We start from the raw sequence: 22,260 nt of genomic DNA, 5'->3' as shown, positions 1-22,260 counted from the left end.
CAACAGTGTATCTAGAGTTTTGGTGAAAAGCAAGCTCAATATAAGTCACTACTGTGGTTTAGCAGCTAAAAAACTAATATGAACTTGAGTTGCATCAACAGAGGTATCACTTCCAGAAATATTATTACACTCTACCTCTCCTCTGCCTTTGTCCCTGTCACGTGGAATATTGTGTTCAGTTCTCAGCATCACAATTTAAGAAGGACATCAACAAACTGGACAGTATCCAGAGAAGGTTAGTCAGAATGGTGAAGAGTCTTGAGTCCACTTCATTGAGGCATGGTTAAAGGAAATAGTGCTGTTTTGTTAAGAGAAGAGAAAACTACTAACTGTCTTCAAGTAGGTCTGTCAAGTCAAGTTAATAAGCATTTAAGTATTTACTGCGCTAAGCATTTAAGTGTCCCAGTTACTGTGCTAAATGGCAGGGATATATAGAGACACAAACAGTCTATATGCAAGGAGCTCATGGTCTAACATAAGAGACAACATGCAAACAACTATGTGCATACAAGATATATACAAGGTAAATTGGAGGTAATCTCACCTACTGGCCAAAAGTGCAATAACAGTTCTCCCTTCTTGGAAGTCTTCAACAGAACCTGAATAACCACTTGTTGGGCCTTAGCAGTGAGGGAGATTGGGAAAGACTTCTTGCAGAGAGAAGGTGGGTGTTTATCAAGTATTTGAAGAAAGCCAGGAGGCAGAGGTGAGGAGGGAAAGAATTCCAGGCATGGAGGTCAGCTGATGAAAATTCAGAGTCCAGAGTTGGAGTGGCTTATAGGAGAAGCAGAAAGAAGACCAGTGTGATTGGAGTAAAGAGTATATAGAGGGGAATTAGGAATAAAACGTTGAAAAGCCAGAGGATTTTCTATTTGGTTCTGGAAGTAATATGGAGCTCAATAAACTGGAGTTTATTGAGTAGGACATGGTCAGAAATGGGCTTTAGGAAGATCACTTTGATAGATGAGTGGAGGATAGACCAGAGAGGGGAAAAGACTCCAGCAGGAAGACCATCAAGCAAACTATTTCAATAGTCCAAGTATAAGGTGATGAAGGGCTGAACCAGGGTGGTAGCATTGTCAGAGGACAAAGGGACTTTTACAAAATATGTTGCCAAAGTAGAATCAACAGTATCCAGCAACAGATTGGATTTGGAGATTGAGAGAAATTGAAGAGTTGAGAATGAGACAGGTTGTGAATCTGGGTGACTGGGAGGTTGGTGGTGTCCTTAACAGTAATAGAGAGGTTGGGAAGAGAGGAGGGTTTGTGGGGAATGATAATGAATTCAACTTTGGGAATGTTGAGGTTAAGATGTCTATGGGACATGCACTCTGAGATGTCATCTTAAAGAGGGTTTAGATTTGTTCATTTGACTCTAGAGCATGGTACCAGGAGCAAATGGCCAAAGTTGCAAAGAATCATCCTTAGGTTTAATATCATGGGGGAAAATTCTTAATAATTAGAGCTGATCAAAAGTGGAATAGTTTAGGGGCACCTAGGTGGAGCAGTGGATAGAGCACTGGCCCTGGAGTCAGGAGGACCTGAGTTCAAATCTGGCCTCAGACACTTAACACTTACTAGCTGTGTGACCCTAGGCAAGTCACCTAACCCCAATTGCCTCACCAAAAAACACCACAAAAAAACATAAACAAAAGTGGAATAGTTTGACCAAGAGTTCTTTGATCAAGTGAGTTCTCCCTTCTTGGAGGATTTCAGCAGAACCTGAATAACCACTTATGTATTATATTTTTACCATATCATATCATGTCATATTATAATGGTCAGGCATATTATGGTAAAGATTCCTTTTGGGTATGGATTAGACTAAATGACCTAAAAGGTCCCTTCCAACTCTCAAATTCTACAATTCATTGATTCTGTAAGTATAGGGAAGAAGTAGAAGCTAATGTTGTAAAGGTAGGTTGTGAGCAAATAAATTGTGGAAGGCATTGAATGCCAGACTAGGGAGTTCAGTAATTCTGATTACAATCTTTCCTTAGTAGGCAGTGTTTTGTGAGTTTGTATGGACAAAAGTTTCAATAACTATTGGCCAACATTCTTATGTCATCCCATCCACATTTATAATCTTACTAACATAATTTAGTCAAGAAGTTAGCATGGTAGACTTAACCTGTTTACTTCCCAGATTTCTACTCTATAGTAGTCCCTTGGATTTTGGCCTTTGAAAGAAATCTAGGCTCTTAACCCAGATCAGCCCTTAGTTTGGACTTGCTTGGATTCTGGTCCAAATCTTTCCCTTCTTTCTCCAGTTGGGATTCTCCCTGCCAATCCTAGAGGGGCCTGATCACTGGTATGTCAGCCCAATGTGAGGATTACAATGGTATCATAACAATAGTGTCCAATATCGTTTGCCTTCACCAAACAGATTGCCTACAGCTAAAAGTTTGGAGCCATTTTTTAACTCTGTAACCTCTCAACAGGTAGATCACAAGATCTTAGAGCTGATGGAACAGACCTTGGAGCAACTCAATACTCTCCCCATGCTACTTGTGGGAAGCAAACTCCCCATTCAGGCAGCTATTCGAATCAGCTGTACTAGCCTTTGACAGCATATTGACAATTCCCTCAGTCTATTTTATCAAGCAGATAAAAGTCAAGCCAGGGTTTCAGGCCAAATGCAAGGTAATGATGGACTGGAGATGCACAAAATTATAAGATCATACATTTAGTACCAGAAGGGATATTAGAAGTCATTTAATTGAACACCCTTATTTTACAGATGAAGTAACTGATAATAATAGTTAATAGTAATATAATATAATAATCTATAACACATTAATATTTTATCTTATATGCCACATAAGATATATTATGTAACATGTTACATATATGATACAATCATATGTAACAATAATATGTAATAAAAAGTAATGAATAATAATAACATTTATATAAAGCCTACTATATGCCAGGCACTGTGCTTTACAAATATTTCATTTGCTCTTCACAAAAACCTCAGGAGGTAGGTCCTATAATTATCCCCATTTTACAAATGAGGAAACTGAGGCAAGCAGAGGTTATGTGACTTGTCCATATTCACGTAGATAGTAAATATCTGAGGGCAGATTTTGACTCAGGTCTTCCTGACTGCATGCTCAACATTCTACCTACTTCGCCACCTAAATGTCAAGTAATTTGGCCAAAGACAAGTTGTGTGTTATGGCTGTACCACACATGGTATGTCCTAGACCAAAGTGACCTTCATGGTGTCATGCATTGAATGGAGGAAGGCAAGCTAGTGGACCATTCCTGACTCACAAAATAATATCCCAATGGGAAAGTGGGGGAGCCTTCCTTCAGGAGCTCAACGGGTCTTTTTACCCTGACAAGATCCAAGTTTACTAACAAGTAGAGTCATCAGCAGGTCAAGGAACTACAGGGATACTATAGCAGCTCCTTCTGAATCTAAGTCAGGACATAGTATGGACATGGTAGGTTATATTTCCGTTTTGATGGGTCAACCTTGGGAGGGCCAAGTACTGTGCCAAGTGTTTTATAAATATTGTCTCATTTGATAGAAGAGAATTAGGGGATCTGCCACACGTTGGGCCTTGACCAAAGGCAGGACTCAATGCATGCCACATTGCCAGGTAACTGACAATAGCTTGGCCATGTCCATCTAGACAGGCTAATTTGGGGGGATGAGCACAGCCAAGCGCTCCCAAAGTTGACCCATCAAAACAGAAATATAACCTACCATGCCCACAGGAACCAGTTCTATGCAGTTGGGGGATGTACACAGGTTCAAATGAGGGGGTAGGGGGTACAGCACAGCATATTCTCTCTCCCCAATCAAGAGACAGATGAAGGCTTATGAATTCTGTCTGCTATTCACACAAATGTATCAGGCAATTTCCTTTTTGTGTGTCCTAAAGGTAGTTTCATGAAAACCCTATCTAACTTGAGCTAAATTGGTTCAGGTTAAAACGTGCAGTATAAAATCCATCCACATATTATTCTTTGCCAAGATATCAGTCAATAGACATTTCTTACCATGATTAATACATCAATATTACCTTGTAGACCAGTTTAGAGGGCTGTCTTGAGTTGAGATGCTCTATAAAGATTTAAAGAGGATTGGAGGTGTTAGCATGGCCTTGTGACAAAAGTCTCTAAGGCAAATACAAGAATAAAGGTTTGTATTTGGTAGGTACTTTGTACAGGTTGTCCTTTTTCATCTATCCCATTCCAAATTCACATGAATTGCCAAGAGGTTTTGGATTATAACTCAATGAGCCCCAAGGGCAGGATGTTGAGTAAAACAAACCACCTTTTCGAAATGTGGAGTTTCTCAAAGACTTGAGCAACTGGGAAAAAGAGTAAATAGAAAGAAGAAAAACACTAAGACCACATTTCCCAACAAATACTGATTTTGTGTAATTATTTAGTAATAAAACATTTCCAAACAAACCTCTTGTTTTCAAATATTCAGGCTAAATAAATTTAAATTTCCTAAACTGGTTGCATTGCTTTAGTAATAAAGACACTTTGCCAATTTTCAAAGTGCGGCTAAGAATTCTTTAAAATAACAAATGAGGGTTTTAAGTTTAAAATGGTACTTCGTAGGCCATGTATTTTTGAATTTAAATGGTTTAGTAGTGTTTTATGGAAGAAAATAAAAGAGAAGCAAATAACAGCTCTGTAGGTTTCCATGGAGCTTGTACTAGTGAATGATATTGCCTGCCACATACAATGATGAAAAATAACACAACACTCAACATTTATATTTTATGATCCTAAAAGATGGGAATAGGAAAAAGTCTATTCAAGTAAGTAGAACACCAATGTTGGAGTCAGGAGCCACTGGACACAAATCCTGTCTTTGTCATATAACATTGGGTGACCATGAGTTAATGATCAGTCTGACAGCAACTCTATAGGATTACTAGTTACAGAAAAATACTGAGGAAATTTCAATTCAGGGAATTCCCAAAGCTAATGAAATTACAGGTCTGGACAGCCCCTTCCCATAAGAGAGAAATTGTTACTATTGTTACTAACATTAACTATCCAGTGAAAGATGAAAGAATTAATTTTACCAGGAAAGATTTACATGAAGTGATGAAAAGTGAAGTGAACAGAACCAGCAGAACATTGTACATATACTAACAGCAATGATGTATGATGATCAGCTGTGAATAACTTAGCTATTCTCGGCAATTCCAAAGGACTCAGGATGAAAATGCTATCCACTTCCAGAGAAAGAACCGATGGAGTCTTAATGCAGATCAAATCATACTATTTTTCACTTTTGTTTGGGTTTTTTTTTGTTGTTGTTTGGTTGGGTTTTTTGCAGGGCAATGGAGGTTAGGTGACTTGCCCAAGGTCATACAGCTAGTAAGTGTCAAGTGTCTGAGGTCGGATTTGAACTCAGGTACTCCTGAATTCAGGGTCGCTGCTCTATCCACTGCGCCACCTAGCTGCCCCTATTTTTCACTTTTAAAACTATTTTCATGGTGGGTTTTTTTTTTTTTGGTCTGTGGTGTTATTTTTTACATGACTAATGTGGAACTATGTTTTGCATGATTGCACATGTTTAACCTATATCAAACTGCTTACTGTCTCAGGGAGAGGGAAGGAGAGGGAGAGAGGAAGAGTATTTGGAACACAAAATTTAAAAAAAAGAATGTTAAAATTATTTTTACATGTAACTGAAAAAATAAAAGATTCTAAATTTAAAAAGTTAATTTTAGAAGTTTGATTTATTCGTCTAAAATGTAACTAGTTGTGTTTTCCACTCAAATTTGTCAATAAACTTAAATATTTGTTTGAGAGCTGATATTGGAGACAAGAGATAGTGATAAGATCTTCTCAGCAGTCTGGAGCCTTGAATAGTCCCATGTGTGTTGGTAATATTTATGGATTATTGTGAAAGAAATTCTTGTGTTTAAGAACTCTAGGAAGAATTCTTTGGATGCAGCTGGTGGCACAGTGCATAAAGCACTATGCCTGTTGTAGGAAATACTTGAGTTCAAATCTGGCCTCAGATACTTACTAGCTGTGTGACTCTGGGCAAGTCATTTAATGCTCTGCTGCCCGAGTTTCCTTAATTTAATGGGGATAATAACAGTATCTGTCTCCCAGGATTGTTGTGAGGATCAAATGAGATAATATTCATAATACGTAGTACAATGCCTAGCACAAAGTAGTAGGCATGAAATAAATGGTGTTGTGGTTGTTATGTTATTATTATTATGACCACATAAACAATATGCTTGCTTTATTGTGAGCTATATATAAATACATGGGGCAGCTAGGTGGCACAGTGGATAGTGCACTGGCCCTGGAGTCAGGAGGACCTGAGTTCAAATCCAGCCTCAGACACTTGACACCGACTAGCTGTGTGACCCTGGGCTTAATCCCAATTGCCTCAAACATCCAGGGCCATCTCCAGTCGTGTGACCCTGAACAAGTCACTTAACTCCAATTGTCTTAAACATCTGGGGCCATCTCCAGTCATCCAGATGTATATTTTGCCATTGGATCCAGATAGCTCTGGGGGAGAGAGTGAGGCTGGTGACTTTGCACAGCCCTCCCTTGCTTAAGTCCAATTCACTGCAAGTCATGACATCACCTCCCAATGTCATGGTCCTCTTCAAGAATGAAGAAAGAACAAACAACAGTGCCAGGCATGTAGTAGGCACTTGATAAAGGCTGACTGATTTGAAGGTATAGATAAAAATCTACCTCATACTCCATTTTTATCAGTATCCTAATCCAGGAGTTACCAGGTGATCTGTGTACCTGTTTTTAAAAAAATATTTTGGTAACTGTTCTTCAAAATAATTTGTTTCCATTGTAATTCCATGTATTTTATTCATTTGAAAACACAATTGCAAGGGGGAGGGAAACAGCATTTATATAATGCCTACTATGTGCCAGCTTTACAAAGAATATCTCATTTTTTCATGGGTTTCATAATTAATTCATAGGTTTCACCAGATTGCCAAAGGGGTCCATGACACATAAAAAGTAAAAGAAGCCTTGCCATTGGAATCAAAATGAATGATATTGAAGGATATCAAGTGATCCTAAACATCTTGAATTACACTTGATACATTTCTTTCTCTTTATCTGATTAATTGATTCAAAGAGAACCTTAAAAAAGAAATGCTTCTGATATTGAGACTGGTGTTTGTCAAAGGAGTCCCTTCTTCCTCTTTTTCTGGCAGACTCAGTAGTGGACGTGGCCTAAACGTAACAGACTTTTAAGAATTTAAGAACTATAAGTAATTTAAACAATACTTAAGCCTGGCTTTAAGTATTTGAACTTCTAAGTATTCAGATGACACTTTAGCTTGATTTTCTTTGCACGCAGAAGGGAGAGGAAGAACAGACTCTCATGATGATACAGAGGAGCCAACACAATATGGTTCAGCTGGGACCTGTCGGAAGTGAAAGTTAGAGGCAACACTAGGGGAGATTCTGCTGTTCCCATAGCAACTGCTAGAGCAATCCCTGGGTACAATCTGGCCATACCAGCTGCAGGGTGGAGGGTGGAGGGTGGAGGGTATAACTAAGTTGTTTTTCTGACAGCTGTGTAAGAGAGTAGCCTAGACAGTGAACAGAGGAGGAAGCTAGAATTATTTTATATTCTTCCTGCCTCAGAGAACGTACCAAATCACCCATACAAAGAAAAAAGTGGGGAAACTAAGTCTATTCTTAATTCCAGATGTTATATTACTGATTTGTTTGACCCTGCCATGATAGAATGTTTTAAAATTTAAATTTGTGCATCTCTTTCTACAAACTCTGTTAAAAGAAATGGACTTTGAAGAACTTATCACAAATGCTGATTCTGTTAGATTTCAAGTTATTTTGCATATCTAGCAATGCAAACGAAATCTTCATGTTTATTTCACTGTGTTTTCTAAATCTCATTTTGATTTGTTCTATTCTGACTGGGACTTCTTGTAACCAGCAATTACAGAGCTGCTATCCAGGAAGTTCTTGGCATTGAATCTAGAGGGGCTTCATGGATATGGATGGAAAGGGGGATAGCACAAGGAGGAATCCAGTGGAAAGGTTGTCAACTCAATCAAATTGCTTCCAGTTGTGCTAAAGGCCTCCTGGAGATTATTGGAAGCCAATGGAAAGGGAATTTTGTATGATGCTGACACTACCTTCCAGGGATACATCAGAGGTTGAAAGGATTTTTGTTTTGTGCCAACTTAAATATTAAGGGAGCCTTAAGGAATTTCTGTTTGGAGGAGTGAGGTAGAAAGATGTTTGGGGGGAAAAGTTCTTGACGTTGGAAGCCCTTTGCTGGGCAGAGCTAAATGTGGCTGTGGGCCTAACAAAAAAAGTAGAAAATGAATCAATTGGCTCTGAAAAGTCTCACAAAAAAAGCAGGAACAGCCCTACTTAAGAATAAGAAGCCTCAGCAGCAATTGATCAACAGCTTATCAATAAACATTTACTAAGCACCTACTATGTGCCAGGCACTGTGCTAAACAGCAGAGGTCAGACTTAGCAAATGGCAGCTTCAGGATCACCACCCACCAACTTGAAATTGAGCCACAATGAGAAAGCCGCAATGAGAAAGGGAATGGAATAGTGAGAAGAATTCTAGAAATAGAGAACTATGAGAAGTATTCCAGATAGGGTACAACCCTAAGAGCATGGCTTGTATGAAAAGTATTATTTCTTCCACTGGTGGCATGGGAATTTGTATACAGGAGGTTGTGCCCTTTGAATAAGGGGAATTTCTTCTTTTTATTTCCTTTCCCATTTTCTCCTAATTAAACACTTTGCTATTTGATTTATGGCTCCAAGACTATTGATAGAAAATACACTGGACAGGGGCTTGAGTTGTGTTTGAATAACTATTATTACCCAAATCACTGGAGATTGAATCTGTTCTAGTGAGGGATGCCAGAGTTTCATGGGACCAGTATTACATGGAAATCCAAATACTATGGAGAATCCAAAAATATCCATAATAATGAAATGTTTTTGAGTTGAAGGCCTTTGGAAGTCACTTGGCTTTTCTAGCCCCAATCCCCACCATCAAAAGACTCCAAGGTAGTAAAATACATGGCCTAAGAATTACTTAGGAGCATATATTCCTATATAATCAATTGCCCTATCTTCAGCTTGGCAAGAGCTTTGGACGCTATAGGGCAATGTGAAAAGAAAGAAGGAAGAATATAGGAGAAATGTTAGGAAGGTGAAATTGACAAGACTTGGTAACAGATTGACATCGTGAGTGAGACAATGAGGATTTCAAGAATGACACTTGGTTGTTAGGAGGATGCTGGTATACTTCGTTTAGTACCAGAGAAGTAAGAAGAGAGACTTTTAAGGAGAAAGAAAATAAGTTAAGTTTTTAGACATGCTGAGTTTAAGATGTTTACTGTATATTATGTTTGAGATATCCAATAAGCAGTAGGAGATGGGAGACTGGAGATCAGGAGAATGGTTGGGCGCTCCACAAATAGTCTGAGAATCATCAGCTTAGAGATGATAACTGAATCCTTAGCAGTTGATGAGATCACCAAATGAAATAGTAGATAGCTGAGAGAGGAGGGTCCAATATGAGCCTTAAGAGAAAATCATGATTAGCAGGCTTGATCTGGATGAAGTTACAGCAAAGAAAACTGAGGAGTATTAAGAGTTTAAGAGAAGATTAAGTGACTTACCCAGGGTCATACAGCTATAAGTGTTTGATGCAGGAGGGTAGATAGAGCACTGGCCTGGAGTCAGGAGCACTTGAGTTCAAATCTGAACTCAGACACTTACTAGCTGTGTGACCCTGGGCAAGTCATTTAACTCTGTTTTCCTCAGTTTCTTCATTTATAAAATAAGCGGGAAACACTCCAGTATCTTGGCCAAGAAAAACCCAAATGGGATTGGCCACAATTTAAACAACTCAACAACAACAACAACAAATCACTTTCCCTCAGTTTCCTATTTGTAAAACAAGCAAAGAAAGGAAATGGCAGGGGCAGCTAGGTGGTGCAGCCAGATAAAGTTGGTAGATAAAACATTGGCCCTGGACCTGAGTTCAAATCTGGACTCAGACACTTGACACTTACTAGCTGTGTGACCCTGGGTAAGTCACTTAACCCTCATTGCCCCACCAAAAAAAAAGAAGAAAGAAAAGAGAAAGAAAGAAAGGAAATGGCAAACCATTCCAGTATCCTTGCCAAGAAAACCCCATGCATGGTCACAAAGAATCAGAAACAACTGAACAAAAACAAGAACTTCCTGACTCCAGTTCCAGCACTCTATCCACTGCACCACATAGCTGCCAATTATAATGAAATATATACTGAGAGAGACAAAACTTATAGCTTATCAGTAACTAGGTGATGCAGTGGATAGAGTTCCAGGCCTAGAGTCAGGAAGACCTGAGTTCAAATCCAGTCTCAGATATTTACTAGCTGTGTGACCTGGGAAAGTCACTTACTATTTGCCTCAATTTCTTCATCTGTCAAATTAGCTGGAGAAGGAAATGGCAAACCACTCAGAAAGAGTTGAACATCCCCTTCAGATTTCTATGACTATACATTTACACATAATTATAGATACTTTAAAAATTTATTGTTGTTAGATGTTTATAACCAGGGTGAATCCTAGGGTCATTACCTAGAGCTGGAAAGGATCTCAAAAGCCATTAGTTTTCACTCCCTCATTCTATAGATGCTCAGGGAGGCCGTTGGGATCATAAACTCACAGAGTAACAGGAAAATCGATGTAAAGTTCGAAGGAACCTTGGAAACCATCTCAACCAACCCACCTCATTCTATGAAGGAGGCAACTGGGGAACACGGACTTTAGGTGACTTGCCCTAGGTCACAGAGGGAGTAAGCCTCAGAAGTAGGATTGGAATCCAGGTCCTCTGATTCCAGAACCAGCATTCTTTCCACAGTTCCACATATAGTCTTACTATTCTTCTCATTCTGCGTATTTAATTTTCTACTATTTCCTAGTGGTCTTTCCATTTTTATTTATTTCCTTGTATTTTTCATCCTCAGTGATAATCCTCATATCTTTCTCCACTTAAGAACAGCATTATATCCATTGATTACTAGTCCCACCTCTGGCACCCCTGGATTAGATGATCCTAGGCAAGTCACTAAACCTTTCAGTGCTCTAGGCAACTCTCTGAGATGATCACTTACAGAGAAGGTGCCAACCTGCACTGGTGGAGAGTTTCCTTCTCCTCTGACAGCTCCCTATGAAATCATAGGGCTAGTACCTCTCCCTAAGGAGAGTTGTTGTCATAGTAGAGTCATTTTTCAGTTGTGTCTGATTTCATGATCCCATTGGGATTTCCTTGCAAAAATACTGGAGTGGTTTGTCATTTCCTTCTCCACTCGTTTTATAGATGAGGAAACTGACGCAAACAGGGTAAAATGACTTGCCCAGTGTCACATAACTAGTAAGTATCTGAGACCAGATTTGAACCCATGAAGATGAGTCTTCCTGACTCCAGGCCTGGCATTCAATCCACTGTGCCACCTAGCTGCCACTAGCAGACATTACAGTATTCCATTATACTGAAACATAGTACACATCCAATATAATTCAGTTCACACTTATCAAGTACTTACTTCCTTGTACAGAGCTTTGTGTTAAGGGGTAGGGGAGATATAAAATTTACATAAAGCACAATCATTACCCTTAAGGAATAGTGCAGTTAGGGGATAAAACTCTAAAATGGAGAACTTATTCAGAATAGTACATAATAGATCAATTAGAACATTGTAAAACCAAGCTATGTGAAGACTGAATGGAAATATCATTACCAACCCATGTAATGAGAAAGAGTTCAAGGAGTATGTCTTTTGAGTTGAATTTTAAAGGAAGGGTAGAAAACCAACCAACCAAGATAGGGATAAAGGGCATTCCAAGTATAGGGAAAGGCCTAAGCAAAGATGGAGGTGGGAGAACACAGCATATATTCTATGAAATAGAGTTGAATAGGTTGGGGCCCCTTGAATGGAAATAACGTGAAATAAAACTGGAGAGAGAAGAAAATTGTACTGGTTTGTACAAAGCCTTGAATGCTAAGCAGAAGAGTTTGAACTTTTCTTGGTAGACAAGAGGGAACCAATGATTTTTTATTTATTTATTTATTTATTTATTTTTAGTGAGGCAATTGGGGTTAAGTGAGTTGCCCAGGGTCACACAGCTAGTAAGTGTTAAGTGTCTGAGGCCAGATTTGAACTCAAGTACTCCTGACTCCAGGGCCGGTGCTCTATCCACTGCGCCACCTAGCTGCCCCACCAATGATTTTTGAACAGAGTATATCATGACTAAGTCTATATTTAGGCAACTAGGTGTCACATTGGATAGAACACTGGTCCCAGAATCAGGAAGGTCTAAACTCAGGATGAAAAGAGAGAAAAGGTGATGCAAGTTCTATTGCTGAGCTGGAATGGACAAAAACCTGGTTATCATAACTAGGTGAATGCTGGCACCATAAACAGAACTGGTAAAGTCAGGAGGCATAGCTGCATTAGAAGGAGAGATATTGAACTTGGTTTTGGACAGGTTGAGTTTGAGGTATGGGTGGGACTGCCAGTCTGAGGTTTCCTGTGCAGACAGTTGGAAATGCATGCCTGAAGCTCACATACCATAATGTGTCTAGCTATTCCCCAATGGTTGGAGGTTTAGATTGCTTCCAGTTTTCCTCCATTACAAATAAGGTCAAAATAAACATCTCTATGCAGATAGTTCTTTTCTTCTTTTTAATTATTTCTTTAGGAGTCTATTACCAATAATGGGATTACAGGGTCAAAGGGTAAAACCCATTTTATGACTTTTATCACGCACTGACAGACTGTCCCGTCCCAAACCAGGGGCCAGGTATGCTCTGGGAGAGGGGCCCAGCATGCTATCTAAAGACTAGAATTATCCACCAGGGGCTGGAGCAAAGAAGTCCAAAGGGAAACCCAAGATCTCACTACCAGATAAAAAAACAGTCTATAAACAGTCCCCTGACAAGATCACAGGCTTATCCGTATGCTAGCAGAGGTGTCATAAATCTTATTACGCAAACAGAGGGGCCCACAGTTGTCAGGGGAATGGAGCCATGAGCCAACCCAGGAAGGCAAGAGTGGGGCAGAGGTGTAGACCAGAGAAGAAACAAGGGTATGACCATCTAATGAGAATCTATGGCAGAAATGACAGTCAGAACATCAATTTGAGTCACTCATCTGTAAAAGCACCTTATGCCCTTATTCAGACCAACAAAGAAGACAGAGGCAGGATGCCAAAGAGTCAGTCACAAGAGCATAGGTTTAGAGATGGAAGGGACTTCAGAGGTCATCTAGTACAGGGCTTCTTTGGGTTTTTTTTTTTTTGCTTGTTTTTTTGTTTTTGTTTTTTTGCTGGGCAATGGGGGTTAAGTGACTTGCCCAGGGTCACACAGCTAGTAAGTGTCAAGTGTCTGAGGCCAGATTTGAACTCAGGTCATCCTGAATCCAGGGCCGATGCTTTATCCACTGCGCCACCTAGCTACCCCCTAGTACAGGGCTTCTTAAACTTTTTCCATTCACAACCCCTCTTAGCCAAGCAAAACAAATCCCCACATTGGTAATAGCCAAAAATGTATGTCTCATTCTGCATCTGAAATCCATCACCTCTCTGTCAGAATTGGGTGGCATGTTTTAATGCAAGCTACACGTAAGTCCCATAGGACAAATATGGGCAACGGCAAAGTACCCACTTCCTTGCCCCCCAAAAACGTTAATACAATCTCAGCCTACATTGAGAAGCATGATATTGAGAACAGAGGATACGATAGCCCCATTTGACTCTGCCTAGACCACATCTAACGTACTGAGCTCAGTTCTGGGTGCCACATTTTAAGAAGGATATTATGTCAATTAGCTAGAGAACATACAAAGGAAGGCAACCATGATGGTGAAGGCCTGGAATTCATTCTATTTGAGGATCCACTAAAGATCTCAGGGATATTTACCATGGAAAAGAGAGGATGTAGGGTGGACATAATATTTGTCTCAATATCTGAAGGATTATCCCATGGAAAAGGAATTAGACTTTTTCTTGCTGGACCACAGAGGGCCAGAACTAGGAAAAAGGGAAGAAATTTGATTTTATGTAAAAAAAGTTCCTAACAACTAGAGCTATTCAAAACTTGAGTGGGTGACCTTGGGAAGTAGTTTCTCTCTCACTAAAGGTCTTTAAGCAAAAGCTTGATACGTTGTAATATTCCATTAAAATACTTTATTTAGTATTTTTGAATACTCAATCTCCCTACTAATCTTTTCCCTCTCTATCCCATTATCTATATAACTGTCAAAATAATCAGTGTAAGGTATAAGTCTGATCATGTCACTTCTGCTCAAAAGCCTTCAGTGAGTCCCTAATTCCTTTAGATTAAAAATACAGGTTTCTCAGCCTGTGGTTTAAGGCTCTCCACAATCGGGCTCCAACCTGCCTTTTTAGAGTCATATGTTCTGTGGTCTATCCAAACAGGACATAAACTATATGTTCTGTTTCCCACCTCCTTGTATTTGCACATTTGCTCCACACCTGGGATTTACACAAGATTTAGAACAAGGTAAACTGGTGGCCCAAGAACCTCAGTTAAGTACATGTTATAGGTTGGTTCCAAATCTACCTCTTTCTTCACTGCAGAGGCTTCGCTTTGTTTTTAAACTAAATCCTCAACCAAAAATAAATCTCGACTAGAAGAATCATGGTGTAGCAGAGAGAGTGGGAGATCTGGGGTCAGGAAGGCCAGATTTCAAATCCAACCTTAGATATATACTAGATATATACTGGCAAGCCACTTAGCCACTGTCTCAATTTCCTTGTCTGTAAAATGGGAATGATACTTCAAAAATGATTACTTCAAGAGGCTGTTGTGAGAATCAAATGAGATTAGATAGATAGATAGATAGACAGAAAGATAAATCACTTTGCAAACCTTAAAGATTATATATATCCAGGGGCAGCTAGGTGGCACAGTGGATAGAGCACCGGCCCTGGAGTCAGGAGTACCTGAGTTCAAATCCGACCTCAGACACTTAATGCTTAATACCTGTGTGACCTTGGGCAAGTCACTTAACCCCAATTGCCTCACTTAAAAAAAAAGATTATATACATCCTAATTATTATTGTTCTTATGGTTATTAAATTTCCATAAAAGTACTCATTGAAAAAAGCAACAATTACCTTAGAAACAATAATGAACGGCAAATATTAAATTACCAACATCTAAATCAGCATCTTTGAATTTTTCCTAACAACAACAAAAAAAATGGGGTATATGTCACTCAGTGGGAAGTGGCACAGGCCAGGTTTTGGATTTGTTTGGGGCAAGAGAGAGCCACCAGGGTGAGCCAAGTGATCATGAAGGTCCCAGGACAGATAGGTAGAATGCCTATATATAGACTTATAGAGACTATAGCAGCAAGTCATTGGTAAGCGTCTAGGCAAGTTGGAAGTTGGTATCAAGTAGGTCAAAGAGGGTTATTGGATAGGTAAACTTCAAGGCCCTTTAGTCTTCAATTAGTCTAACCCTCTTACTTACAAAGTAAAGTGACTTGCTCAAGGTCACACAAGTAGTAAGTACCTGAGGTCATCATTTGAACCCAGGCCCCTTGAGACCGAATCTAGTTCTCTTTCTACTTTACTACAATGCCTCTCTTGAAGGAAGGCAAGAGATGTCCAGATAGGCAGAAGGAGCATTGCAACAGAGCAATTTGGTGATAAGTGAATATTCAGGTAAATTCTGAAGGTGACTATAGGGAAATAAGGCAGTGGGAACTCAACCAGAGAAGATGCAGGCCAGAAGTAGGAACTAAAAGACGAAGGAACCAAGAATGGAGGAAATGAGTTATGGGTTAGAGTCTCAAAGCAAAGACTTAACCACAAGTGAATAAGACCCAAAGACCTTTGGGTTGTGAAGGGAATTTTGTTACAGTGAATAAAGCAAAAGTCCCACTCCTAGAAGTGGTATCCAATGTCATGGTATGACCAGACTCAAAGGCAATAACGGTGAGCCATATGAACTATGGTCCTTAGGTGCCCTCTGTTCAGGGAACATGTTGGTTCAGGCCAGTCATAACTAAGACATGGTGACTGGGACATTGTCCTAAAATGACAAAGTCAGAGGGCACTGAATTTTGAGGGTTATGATACCATCTGTGTTCCATTAGCAGTGTAGAAATAATAACAGTTAGTACCTGGTTAGCAAGAATAAGTAGTCAAAGTAGGTCACCATCTTCCCCATATTGTCACCTACCCTCCCCATTGTCTTATGCTGGTGCCCCAACTTTTATATTTTCCCATAGGGTGTTCTTATGCTCCCACCCTCTCCCCCAAGTAAGGATACTATTTGTACTACTTACCAGGGTATAGCTTGAAGTTCTTGTTCTGGATGCAAAAATTCCTAGTTATGGCTCTGTCCAAGGGCCTCTGTTAGGCTACATTTGTAGGTGAGTGTTTTGTGCCCAGCTAAAGAGATAAGGCAGCTGGAATCCTGACTCATGACTGGAATTATAGATGTTTTTCACCTTAAACTAATAACCAAATTTTCTATATTTGCTCGTTCCTAGGGATATACTTTCATGGAGGCTTGACTAGAAGGGAAAATAGAGTTTTCTTAAAACAAGGACATTCGTATTTAGAGCCAAATTTAGAGCATGGCTGTAATAATATTTAAATGGCACTTTGCGCCTTTTAGGATAGTTTACTCCGCTAAAAGCCTAGAAATGAACTAGTGCATATCTTGTGAGAATCCTGTTGTTTCTGCCTTCTATCTACTTTCAATTTCACAACAGACAGGCAAGTAGCAAGAAGTTGGGTTTATAATAAAAAATGTAGCAAAGAGTCAATTTTCCTAATGCTTTCAAACTCATAAAAAGAATAGAAATGAAGCAGAAAAAGGAAATTCAGCTGCTACCTTTTAAAAATGGCTTTCTGAACCCTGAAGAACAAGGGAATTGCGACTGAAAGATCAATACTGTCTCATTGCTTCTGTCATTGGCCCCATTCTTTCAGAAATGTTATCTTACTTTGTAAATCTTTAACTTGCCTTTAATGTGGCAACAAGCTTGGGAGCCTTTGCAAAAGCCCTCAGATAAACTAATACAGTATCCATCTCACTTGGTTGTAAATGATGAAGAGAAGTCACAAACAGGGCTTCAGAAAATGAAAGTCTTTCATTTTATTGTAGAGGCCTAAAATTGGGCCCTTGTTTATCCTTCCCCATTTATGCACCTGCTAGATATTTGCAATAGACTTCACAGTTGTTTTTATTAGCTATTTTTTCCCAGCAGCAGCTCCATGAGGCAAGTTCTTGCTGTCTGTCTGCTTCTAAGGAGTGGCTCTGGGAGAGCAGAGGAATGAAGTGACTTTTCCAGAGTCCCACAAGTTGGTGTAGCAGCTGCAGATGCAAGTTGAAAATTTTAGACCCTGAAATCCTAACCTATATTAGTCCTTGAGTCACTTGTCTTCTTCCTTACCGTCCTCATCCTCAAACTCAGCTTATTTCTATATGCTTTAATGAGACCTCAGGGACTCGTTCCACTTGGCAGATTTTCACCCTCTCCTTTTTCTTTCTTCCCCTTCAAGCTTCAGCCCCTCTCCTATCCTCTGTTCTTTCCTCCCCTGATTTCCTCTTGAGCTTAGGGAAAGGGGAATTTGCTGATACTGATTACAAATTGGCCTGCTGCTGCCACAGCATTATTCAACCTCACACCTCTCTCACTCCAGCCACTCTCTGTGATTCTTCAGCAAAGATTCAGACCATCCATTCAACAAGATTTCATCATTTTGTTTGGGACAGTTCTTTAATACTTCGATCCACAATCTGCCCACCCTCTTATAACCTACATGCCATGTCATACTTGTCCAAGGACCCTTTCTCAAGAGTCAGTGGAGAAAAAAGGGAAAGGGATTATTTTTTTTTTGGTGGAGGGGAGTCAGGAATGTGGAATTTTCTCCCACCCACCATGATCTAAGGTGGGCCTTCACCTATATAGCAACATGCTAAAACAGATTGTACAACCTCAGCTTTTCACCCAAGCAACCCCCGCCAAGAATCGAAAAATCCTACTATCCCAGTCCTTCTCCACCCTCTCTCACAAGCCTCATTTGGCTTGTGATGCAAGATGCAGATTCAAGAGAGGAATGTTTCTCTTTTATTAAACCTTTGTCGCTTTGTTTCAACTGCTGAGGCAGTACAATGCCAGGCTCCCAAGGTAGACTGATCCCTATCTTCCTTCCCTAGCAGAGATAGACAATTTGCTTGGCATTCGTTATGAATCAGTTGAGATAGGAACATGCATATTTGTTTATGTTTTTTTTTTCTTGGCCTTGTCTAGGAGAGTCAAAGGCGCTGTTGTCATTCCCGCATGCTTCATGAAGAGATCAGAAGATTATGAGTACAGTCGGGGTGTGCATCCAACAAATAAGAGTCTTTATGAAATTGGGAGAATGGAGCTGTTTTTATTCACTTCCCAGAATGAGTATTTGAGATATACAATGCTATATGTGTTTCTGATGACCACCTAGGACATTTTAGTGCACCTCAGGGAAGTCATTTCGTCACTGTGCTTCTCAGTTTCCTCATCTGCAAAATGGGGTCAAGTACTTGGATTTTCTCTCTCACAGGATTGTCATGAAACTAAATGATGTATTTAAAGTGCTTTGTAACCATAGATCCCTATATAAACAGACATTTAAATAGTCCTATAGCTTTCACAAGAGTGCTTGATATATAAAATTTGAACTTTACAACAACCTCATGAGATAGGTCTGACAGATATTATTGTTCCCATTTTGCAGATGAAGTACCTAAGACCCAGAGTGGTTAAGGAGTTTGCACATGGTCACACAGCTGTCTCATCAAGGAGTAAAGAGTGGGATATGAGGCAGAAGATAGATGATGGTTTGGCCTCGATAAGAACTACCACCACTTCCTCTAAAAGTAGAGCAAAGGAAGAAGGCATAAGGGATGATGGTAAGGGGATTTCAGATGTAAAAAAGTGGAGAAAAGAGCATTTGACAGAGGGCCTTACAGACTTAAAATAAGTACACACTTGAGGAGAGAAGAGATGGTTTGGAAAAGATGCTGTGGGGAATTCAGTGAAGAATCAGAGAAGAGTAAAACAATTGGTGTGGTGCAGTGAGGGCCAAGCTGGGATTAGATAACAAATTTGTAATAGATTCAGTCAACAAGGCTGCCAAGTGACAGCACCAAAGGCTGCCAAATAAAGCACCAAACCCAGAGTCAGGAAGATTCATCTTCCTGAGTTCAAATCTCATCTCAGATACTTATTAGCTGTGTACCCCTGGCCAAATCACTTAATCTTGTTTGCCTCAGATTCCTGAAGAAGGAGCTGGAGAAAGAAATGGCAAACCACTCCAGTATGTTTGCCAAGAAAACCACAAATAGGGTCACAAAGAATGAGATGGACAACAATTGTCAACACAGTTGCATGACTTCCTCTAGTACTGTTCCACAGGATGGGATTTAGAACAGAAGAAAAATAAAGCAGGAGTAATCTAGAGTTGGATTCTGAAAGGAGAAGGACAATAGATTCAAGGGGAGAGGACAGCATATGATTGAACTAGTTAACTCAATGTTCAAGATTTTGAAAGGAAATAAGTGAAGGCAGAGCAAGACTGATTTATTAGAACAAGGTGGAAAGATGGAGTAACTGGAGGTTGTGGTGTAGAAGAAAATAAGTGTAGGGGTAGTGAGGCACAGGGAGAGATGGGAAGATAGGAGGCTATAGTCAGAAAGAGGAATATCAGGGTTCTGTTTAATGGATGTGGAATACTTATGGGTGATAATGAGATTTAAGGCTATAGCTATTCCTGCATGTGGTGGAAGGAGATTGAAGACAATGATCATGGGATTTCAGGAGGCTAATGAATAGGGGAGCAAAAATAAATGAGGGGGCATTAACAGGTAATGTATTTTGAAGCTCCTAAGTATAGGAGCTGGATTTCTGGGTAGAAAGGAAGATTGTAAATTAGGTGTACTAAACTCCTTGTGAAAGGAAAAAGAATGATCTGAGATAGATGAGGGTTCAGGGGAAGGGGGTGCCAGGAGAAAACTGCCACCAGGATTAGGAAAGGGTGATATATATGGAGAAGAGAGAAATTCAAAAGAAGAAAAGTTGTTGGGTGATGACGGTAGGAACACAGTCTAAAAGTGGCAGCAAAAACCAAGGAGTAGTGGATAAAGCACCGGCCCTGGATTCAGGAGGACCCGAGTTCAAATGTGGCCTCAAACACTTGACATTTACTAGCTGTGTGACCGTGGGCAAGTCACTTAACCCTCATTGCCCCACAAAATAACAAAACAAAACAAAAAAACCCAAGGAGCATACCTCCTCCTGGCTTGTGTAAAGAACATGACAAAAGGTAGAGCCTTAGAGATGAATGATTTCTCAAGGGAACCAGTTTTTCTGCTTTTGATGAGATGGAAAGGAAAAGGTTAGACATGAATGCCAGTTTGTTAGCATAGAATGGCCATTCCACAGGGTCACTGATGAAGTACAGTCAGGCCAGAAATCACAAGAATCTGATACAGAAATTTTCTGAACTAATATATTGCTCCATCATTCTAAAATATATTCCTACAGAGTATGGTCATATACAGTTTATCCACAATGCTCTACCCAGATCAAGCCACTCTCCATTAGCCTTTCTTCATAAAATTCTTAAGTTATCACCTTCACTTCCTTACCACTTTTGCAGGAGTTCAGACGTTTGTTCCTGCTATTGAGACAGCATGGTACAATGGAAAGAACAATGGTCCTGGTGACAGAGGACTTGGGTTCAAATTTCATCTCTATTGCCACCTATGTGACCTTGGGCAAGTCCTTTAAATTCCTTGGGAGATTCCTCATCTGTAAAATGAGGAGTTTAGATGAGATGGAGTCTGATGATGATGAGATGTAGCCATGAGTGAAGATAGGATAAATGACATTGAAATATTTTCTATAGATGTTTAATAGTTAAAACTTCTCTAATTCTTTTTCCCCATCAAAACACAATGCTGGCAAGCTTCAATGATTAAACTCACAGGCTTTGTGATAGTAGAGCAGGCCGAAGGTTTCTATTTCAACACATTCTCTACAGATGTTTTGGAATGTGTCCAGATGAGGCTAAGTCAGGAAAGAAAAGGCTTGAATATCTCTATATCTTCTGTCCCAAAAAGTGACTATGAATGTCCTAGAATTGCTAAGGAAACATCGGAATGTAAATCCACTCACACTAGCTAGCCACCCAGGTGGAAAATTGAGCCTGAATGAAGACAGCCAAAGAATTCTAAACTAAACAAAGGCTCCCTAAATTTCCCTCCATCAATTTGCTATCCTGTAAAATGGCTAAACAGTAAGACTTGCTTCATAGTCAATAGTTCAGACTTTTCTAATTTTTTGCCCATTATAGAGGGCATGGAAGGCAAGGTCCACATCAACCATCCCATGACAAATTCATGGCTCTTTGACATTTGCTGCTCATTTAAGCATATGTTGACATGTTAGGGCCATAAAAATTCAGTTCATTATTAACCAATCAATGCCAACTGCACTTTTCCCAATGAAAGTATGTGTGTGCGTGTTACTCATGTTCCCTCCTAACTCCAGGGCTGGAATTTGTGCGACTAACCTGGGATAGAAACAAGACTTCCGAGGATAGAAACCATGTCTTCCTTTTCCATTGCCCATAGCACCAAGCACTAGACAAAGTGGTCATTGGATCAAGAGTAATAAGAATAAACATGTTTAAGTGCCAACTATATGTTAGGCATTCTTCTAGGTGCCAGAGACACAAATTTAATTGACACAGTCCCTGCCCTCAAAGACTTAAAATCTAATGGGAGAGGGCAGCTAGGTCGTGCATAGGATAAAGCACTGCCCCTGGATTCAGGAGGACCTGAGTTCAAATCCAGCCTCACTCACTTGACACTTACTAGCTGCGTGACCCTGGGCAAGTCACTTAACTCTCATTGCCTCACCAAAAAAAAAAAAATCTAAGGGGAGAGATAATATGAGAACACAAAAAATTATAATACAAGGTGACCTATAAGTGTGTTGGTGAGATACAAAATGTATGACTTTTGAAGAAAGAGGCCATACCTTTGAATGGGAATTAAGAAAATTCTATCAAGCATCTAATCAGAGCCTTGAAGGAAGGGTAGGATTTCAACAGATGAAGATGGCATTGGGTATGTGTGTGAGGCATGCTGCTCCATCTATCATGAACACTGTAAGCAAAGGCAATGAGATTGGAAAGGTC

General features: G+C 39.8%; 1 protein-coding gene across 1 annotated transcript in view; it reads right to left on the bottom strand.

Annotated features, from left to right (window-relative positions):
- Positions 1–16,917, bottom strand: part of STARD13 (StAR related lipid transfer domain containing 13) — a 681,455-nt gene extending 664,538 nt beyond the window's left edge. Inside the window, exon 1 of the mRNA XM_043992799.1 lies at positions 16,353–16,917. The gene's annotated coding sequence lies outside the window, so the exon portion shown is untranslated. The remainder of the gene's footprint in view (positions 1–16,352) is intronic.
- Between the last annotated feature and the right edge of the window lie 5,343 nt (positions 16,918–22,260).

This window comes from Dromiciops gliroides, chromosome 3 (assembly GCF_019393635.1).
Source record: "Dromiciops gliroides isolate mDroGli1 chromosome 3, mDroGli1.pri, whole genome shotgun sequence".
In the NCBI taxonomy this organism is placed as follows: domain Eukaryota; kingdom Metazoa; phylum Chordata; class Mammalia; order Microbiotheria; family Microbiotheriidae; genus Dromiciops; species Dromiciops gliroides.
Note: the sequence above shows the minus strand (reverse complement) of the source record. Positions and strands in the feature narration are given on the sequence as shown.